The sequence below is a fragment of the Nelumbo lutea genome, chromosome 7 (assembly GCF_056320005.1).
Source record: "Nelumbo lutea isolate HS-2025 chromosome 7, American lotus-T2T, whole genome shotgun sequence".
Taxonomy (NCBI): Eukaryota; Viridiplantae; Streptophyta; class Magnoliopsida; order Proteales; family Nelumbonaceae; genus Nelumbo; species Nelumbo lutea.
This window is the reverse complement of record NC_142690.1, coordinates 40,074,036-40,081,240: the sequence shown is the minus strand read 5'-3', so window position 1 is coordinate 40,081,240 and position 7,205 is coordinate 40,074,036. Positions and strand designations below refer to the sequence as shown.

The 7,205-nt window shown below is 36.4% G+C and overlaps 1 pseudogene; it reads right to left on the bottom strand.

Annotated features, from left to right (window-relative positions):
- Positions 1-546: 546 nt before the first annotated feature.
- LOC148846158 (early nodulin-like protein 15 pseudogene) lies at positions 547-1,073 on the bottom strand (annotated as a pseudogene).
- Between the last annotated feature and the right edge of the window lie 6,132 nt (positions 1,074-7,205).

Here is a 7,205-nt window from a genome sequence, read left to right as displayed (position 1 = left end):
GGAGGCATGGTTCCCTCCTAAATGTCAATTCGAGCAAGAGAAAGAGAAAAAAAAAGATATAACAAGCATCAATTTGTCTATAAGAAAATTATGTTTGGCCCTAGTCATGGATTTGGTGAAGAAATCAGCGATTTACAAGCCAAAAGAAACATGTGAGAGATAGATGTGGCCAACAAGGGGATCTTTGATGAAATTGCAGTCCACCTCAATGTGTTTTTGTACACTCATGGAAGACAGGAATGTATGCAATCTTGATAGCAATCATGTTACCAGTGAAGAGTGGAATGGAAGATGAGTGGTCAATGTCCATATCACAAAGCAAATCATTGAGCCAAATTATCTCACTACATGCAGATGACGTTGTATATTCTGCTTCAGTAGATGACTTAGAAACTTTTTTTCTGTTCAATGTATAGAAATCTCATTATAATCTTAGTAATTGTGACAAACTCATGACCAAAAAATTCTCAAGAAAAATAACCAATAAATGAATTAAATAATCCCCTCTAGTGGAAACTTGAAAATTCCCACCAAACCTTCCTCTTTTCAGAATAAAACCATCCCCACCAAGCTCCCAAATACAACCATCAACCCACCCTTCAATCTTTTAACATTGCTTGTTGGAGGCTTGGAGCCACAATGGGTCCCTCAATTTCTTCTAGAGATGGCACCAAAGAAAAGCTAATGAACCTATTTTTTGAAGAAAGCACAATCACAATCAGATTCTGCTCCTTCTCATAGTGCCCATTGGTTCCGTTGATGAAATTGAACAGCCCTAATTGTTGTTGCCATCCTTGTGATCAGAAATGGTGCTCAATATGTTGCAGCTTGAGTAAGTCTCCTTTGTCACTCGCAATATGGAATCCTTGTTGGTGTTGTACTTCCAAACCAGTGTGTCACCTATTAGGAAATGAGCTACTTCAACCCATCAATTGAGATGGTTGGACTTAAGAGGATGGGATATTCCATGCATCGGTTTTTCTGCCAACCAAGATTTCTATAGCTTCTAAGAAGCTGAAGAGGAGAAACACCAGCACAAATGATGAAGCTAGAGCTCTAGAGAAAGCTATCATTGATTATCTCTATCTGGGCAACACAAAGCTTAGTTGTCTCAAAGATTGGATGAGTGGGAGTGAGAGTAGAATCAGTACGACTTAGAAATAGTTTGTTGCTTCTTGCATTTCCAAGAGACTAAGGAATCTCCTAGAAAAATACGCCAACCAGTAGTAGAGTGGTGAGTGTCAGGACAACCCGCCCAATCAGCATTAGCATAAGCTCTAAGCATCATAGTTGAAAAGGATGAGAAGAAGAGTCCATGTGACAATGTTCCCCTAACATAATGGATGATTTGAAGAACAATAGAGAAATGGGGTTGACAAGGAGCATAAATGAACTTACTTACAATTTGAACTACATAAGAGATCTTTGGCCAAGTCATAGTTAAGTAGATAAGACTACCCACAAGCTGCCTATGTAGCATCCAAAAGCAACTCACTCTCATCTTTACTTAATTTGAGGTTGAGTTCAAGGGGAGTCTCAACTTGTTTAAAGTTAGACAAATGAACCATCTGCACCAAATCTAAGGCATACTTCTTGTTGATTGATAAAATATCCTTGAGGATACCGCTGAATTTCTAGACCTAAAATGTAAGTGACCAGACTGATCTTTCATCGTAAATGTGGCACTGAGAATAATGTGGCATTGTTAAGGAATTGGCTTTGGAGACTACTTGCAGAGAAGGATAAGCTTTGGGCTAAGATGCTTGTAGGTATTCATGGGTTTGTAGTTGATGCTTGGGATGCTAGATTATTGATTGCGATTACCAGAGCTACCCCTTGGAAGGCCATCCATTCTATCCTCACCTCTATCTTGCCTTTTGTTGTCAGGTATTACTTTTTTTCCGATAAACTCATAAAATTTTAGGAACAGGTTTAGGTGGGTGTAACCTCTACTTGAAAGATAAACCCTTCTATAACCTCTCCTTGAGAAAGGGGGGGGGTAAGGAATTTAGAATTGAATGCTATTTTGGACTTGCTTCATATCCTTAATGGGGCTTACTTGGATTCCTCGAAACCTGATAGTTGTATATGGACCTTTCTTCCTTTGGTATCTACTCCTATGCTTCCTTTTTCAAGATTCTTACTCAACCTTCTGATTCCTTTTCTTGTTAAGGAGGTGTGGGGCAATCCCATCCCTCTCAGGCTTGGAGGTTTTTGTTGGGAAGTCTTTTTGGAAAGAATCAATACCTATAATTTACTCAAAAGCAAAAGAACCAATTGGTGTTAATCCCCTTAATAGTGTGTTATGTGTAAGGCGAATGGAGAGATTTGCTTTCACTTATTAATCTCCTGCCCCTTTGCAACTTTTCTTTGGAAAGGGTTTTTTTCATTGTTTGGATGTGGGTGATTTCCTTTGATGAAAGTGCAAAGCTTGTTTTCTTTTACAGATCTACCTTTTTAGGTGGCCAAAGAAAAGGAGAAGAGTGCTTTGGAGATGTGTAAGGCCAAATGGCAGTGAGCTAGACCATTTGAGAAGAAATGAATGCAAGACCATTTTCTGGTAAGGAAAGAACTAGAGGGGCTGTCGAAGAAACAATCATGGTGAGAGATACATTGGGTAAAATCTATGGAGCTGTTTGTTGCTTGCTCAATAGGTGATATTATAAAAAGATTGGAAGGAAGTGGCCAGGTCTGATTGCCATAAGTCCATTGTAAGCCCTAGTTGGTCTCCACCAATGAATGACTAAAAAAGGCTAAACCTTGATGGAAGCAATGTAGGTAATCCAGGTTGTCTGGTATTGGAGAGGTGTTTAGAGATTGTGAAGGTAGAATTGTTGGCCTGTTTTCAGGCCCAGTTGGAGTAGGGGATTCTTTAAGGGCTGAGGTGATGGCTGTCATGGAGGGACTGCAAAAGCGTAAGGACATGAATCTAAGAAAGTTGGTTATAGAAGGTGATTCAAAGTTGGTAGTGGAGTAGTTGCAAAAAAGAGAAAAAGGATTTTGGGATTTTAATAATGAAAAGAAGAGATTCAAGTGGTTGACACAAAATATGGATGTGAAATTCAGTTGGGTTAAAAGAACTGCGAATGGGTTTGTTGATGTGTTAGCCAAACAAGGGGTGGGAAGGAATCATTTATTCTGGGCTCAATTCTAATAGCAAAATTCTGCTGTGGAGAGTTAAGAATGTTTCTCTCCTATTCTTGTAATTGTTTTATCATAATTCCAATGAATTCGTTTAGCTGAAACGTCTCCTCCAACATATTGGATACCTTGGTGATAACTCCTTTGAAGTTATATTGCAACAACCAAGATGTTCACGTAAATCCAATCTTGTGTTTCTTGAGAAAACTATTTACATAGAGTTTGATTGCCACTTTTTATATGAAGCCTAAAAGCTGAAAACTTTACCAAGAATTTGAATTAGGTGAGGGTGGAGTATGTAACAAGCTAGGATTATATGAATATACTGACCAGCTTGAGGGGAGTGTTAGATGACATGGGTATAAGGTAGTAATGCAATTTTATTCTTTTTATTATTATATTTAGGTGATGTCCTATAATAAGGGTACAATAGTAATTATAATTGAGTGTAATAATAGGGCCTGTTCATTTGCTCTAAAGTTTGACATTTGAAAGTGAAATAATTACATTAAGAGGTATATTGGTATTAGTGAACTTTTCTTTCCTCTGAACTCTGAATGCAGAGAATGTTGTTCTGAATTCTGAAAATTATCAAATATCCATTTTGATCCCATATATGAGAGTTTTTGTTTGTCTTTTGGGGGGTATCATTGGAAAACAAATAGTTGTATGATTGCACTTTAAGAAATAAGAGATAAGAGGAAACGAACAACCATTTTTCTCTTAAAGTTAAAAGATTCCTCTTAAGAGATAGGAGTCAAGAAGAAATGAACAAGCCCTTAATCTCTTTCCCATTGGATCAATCTCTTTTTATTATCCCTTTATCTTCTATTTCTTTTTCCTTCTTTTTCCTTTCTTGTAGATTTAATACTAGAAAACTTTCATCTAAAAGGAAGACCTCCATAGACTTGGCCCATGGTTTGTAATTCTCCCCATTGAACTTAATGGAAGCCATATGCAATGCTGCACTACAAATAACATGCGTGGAACCAACAACTAGGTTTTATCTTACCACTTCTAGATGTTGTCATAGCTTAGTTTAATCATCCACATTGAATGAACACTTCCCAAAAAAATTCCAGCCACAAGAACGAGGAGAATGTTGACTTCACACCAGTAGCAAACCATTTCCATCTCCTTAACTGTTCTCTATTCCATACTGGCTGCCACATACTCAAGTCTCCAAAACTGATCACCACTAAAAGGCGTACCTAGGTACATAGGCAAGGTAAATTTCAAGGTATGCGCCTCTCCTAGGTCCTAGGTGCAGCCCTTTCAAAAGGCACACGCCTGGTGTGCCTAGGCATGCGCCTTGACCTCAGCCCAAGCGTGTACCTTTTGAAAATTTGATGCTTTTTTGCTTTTCTTGAACATAGTGGCTGGGCCCTAGACCCCCGTGCCACGCCTCTCAAGGCAAGCCCAATTTGGTAATGTTGTTCATTCATTCATTCTAATAAAATGTCTTCTTAAAAAGCAATTAAGACTATAAAATCATTATTTTTTGTGTGAAAACTAAGAATTTAAGACCTAACGTGGACTTGTTTGGGCTTGCCTCGAGGGGTGTGGCATGAAGGTGGCTCGTAGAAATAGGAATGCATATGTTTTACATTACATTAACTTTGTGAAGTAATGCAATTGAGTGAAAAAATATATTAGAGGTTTTAAATGCTTGAAAATGGTTTATATGTTTGATTTTATTTTTAAATTCTCATTTGAATATGCTTTACATCTTATGTTTTTGTATTTAATTTTAGATAATAGGTTTTTTAAAACATTATTTTAAAATTTAAGTTTATATTTTTATTAATATTTTTTTGAATTTTTAGCATTTTTTTATAATTTTACGCCTTACTTCAAAAAGGCGCATGCCTTCCCTTGTGCCTTAATCACAAATTGACTCTTGCACCTTTTTTGCGCCTTATGCTTTTAAAACATTGGTGTACATACAATTTCCCTCTTTGATAACATCAATGTAGGGTCTAAATAACTAGATGAACAACTCCACTGTCACATATGGTCATTGTAACTATGCAGAAAAGAGAAAATAGAACTTTCTCAAGGCTGCAATTAAGAGAAGATACTAATCTGCTGAAGTGATTTAAAAGGCATGCCTTAGGTGCACCTAGGCGCATAGGTGAGGCACATTTTAGGGTAGGCGTGTCACCCAAGTCCTAGGCACAGCCCTTTCAAAAGGTGCACACCTAGTTGCCTTGCACCTCAGACTAGGCACGTGGATTTTGAAAATTTGATGCTTGTTTGCTTTTTTTTGAGAACCCCATTTTTGGTAATTTTGTTCATTCATTCACCCTAATAAAATATCTTCTTAATAAGCAATTAAAACTATCATAACTTTTTGTGTGAGAACTAAGAATTTAAGACCCTAACAAGGACTTGTTTGGGCTTGCCTCGAGCGGCATGGCACAAAGGTAGCTCGTAGAATCAGGAATGTAATTTGTCACATTAACTACTTGAAGTAATGCAATTGAGAAAAAAGAGATTGTGGGTTTTATATGCTTGAAAATGTTTTATATGTTTGATTTTGTTTTTAAATTCTCATTTGAACATGCTTTGCATGTTATGTATATGTATTTTAATTTTAGATAATAGGCGTTTTAAACATTTTATTTTAAAATTTAAGTTTATATTTTTATTAATATTATTCTTAATAATTTTTTTGTTTTTTTTGGCATTTTATTGAACTTTTTGGCATTTTTTGCTTTTTTTTTTATTTTTTAGCATTTTTTAGCCTTGCTTAAAAAGGTGTACACTTCGCCTTGCACCTTGCACCTTGCACCTCAGGCACAAATTGACCCCTGTGCCTTTTTTTGTGCCTTGCGCTTTTAAAAAACTGATCTGCAGAAGAAAACTCAAAGAATTGATCCTGCACTCTTAACACCAATTCTACCATGGATCTCGGACCTTAATCATACATGTAAGTAATCATATGCCACACTTAGACCTGTTCATGGGCTGGGATTGGGCTTGGCTTTTGCCAAAATTTGAATGGGCCTGTCCTGAAGCCCGAGCCCAGCCTATGAACAGGTATCCACTCTAAACACTCAATTATAGGTTGTTGTGATCAGTCCACAACCCTTTCTAGCATTAACTGCCGGTCACAAGTGATACTATGTAAATGCTGTATACTGTTAAAGGAAGAGGGAAAGTGAAGAGAAGGGTGAGAAAAGTATAGAAATAACAACTAGGAGAGAATAGAATGGTATCCCACCAGTTAACCACTTATTTATATTTTTATGATACTTCAAAAGGACTGTTTTGTCCTTAATGAAGTGGGACTGAACTTAAACTATTCATTTTAATAATAATTAAAGAGACCAAACTACTCCTCTCTCACCTCTTATAGGTCTAGGTTGGAATCTATAAAAGGGAATTGAAGCCCATATATTGAGTCTATAACAAGAGCTATTGTAATTTAAATTTTGGAGTTAAATGAATGGAACAAAAGTTTGTTAAAAAGTAACTCTATACGTCTAGAATATGAATTAATCTTCTTTTTATATCCTCTTTTTCTTTTAAATGTGCAACCTTCCTTCTCTTTCATTGTTCTAGTTTTAATCAGAATCTATTTCTTTCATAACTCATATCTTTAATTCCCCTTCTTTTTGCACCACATTCGCTCCAATGTGACATCTCCTTCTCATGCTACCTCACAAAGACTACAAGAAAATGTTTATGATGAAAGAATCCTTGTTGGTGTAATGATCTTCAGTCAAATGATTTCCAAATATTAAGGTCCATTAAAGAAAGTTGTTTCTGTTTGCTTGTTTTTATTATCCCTAAACAACATTTATTTGGAGTGAATGCTCCTCTCTTAAAAATTTGACCAGGTTCTGTCTCTTTTATCACAATATATAACATGGCTATTTTCCCTGTTTTCTTGAATCATGATTTTGTCTTGCTTGGTGAGAAAACCTGCAAGGCCCCCCAATCACTGAAAAAGATTTCAAACTCAGTTCACCATTCAATTAATCCAACCTTGAACAATATTGTCAAAAGTAAATGAATGTGCACCTTGTGCAAAAGAACAGCTAGATGCACTTACCATT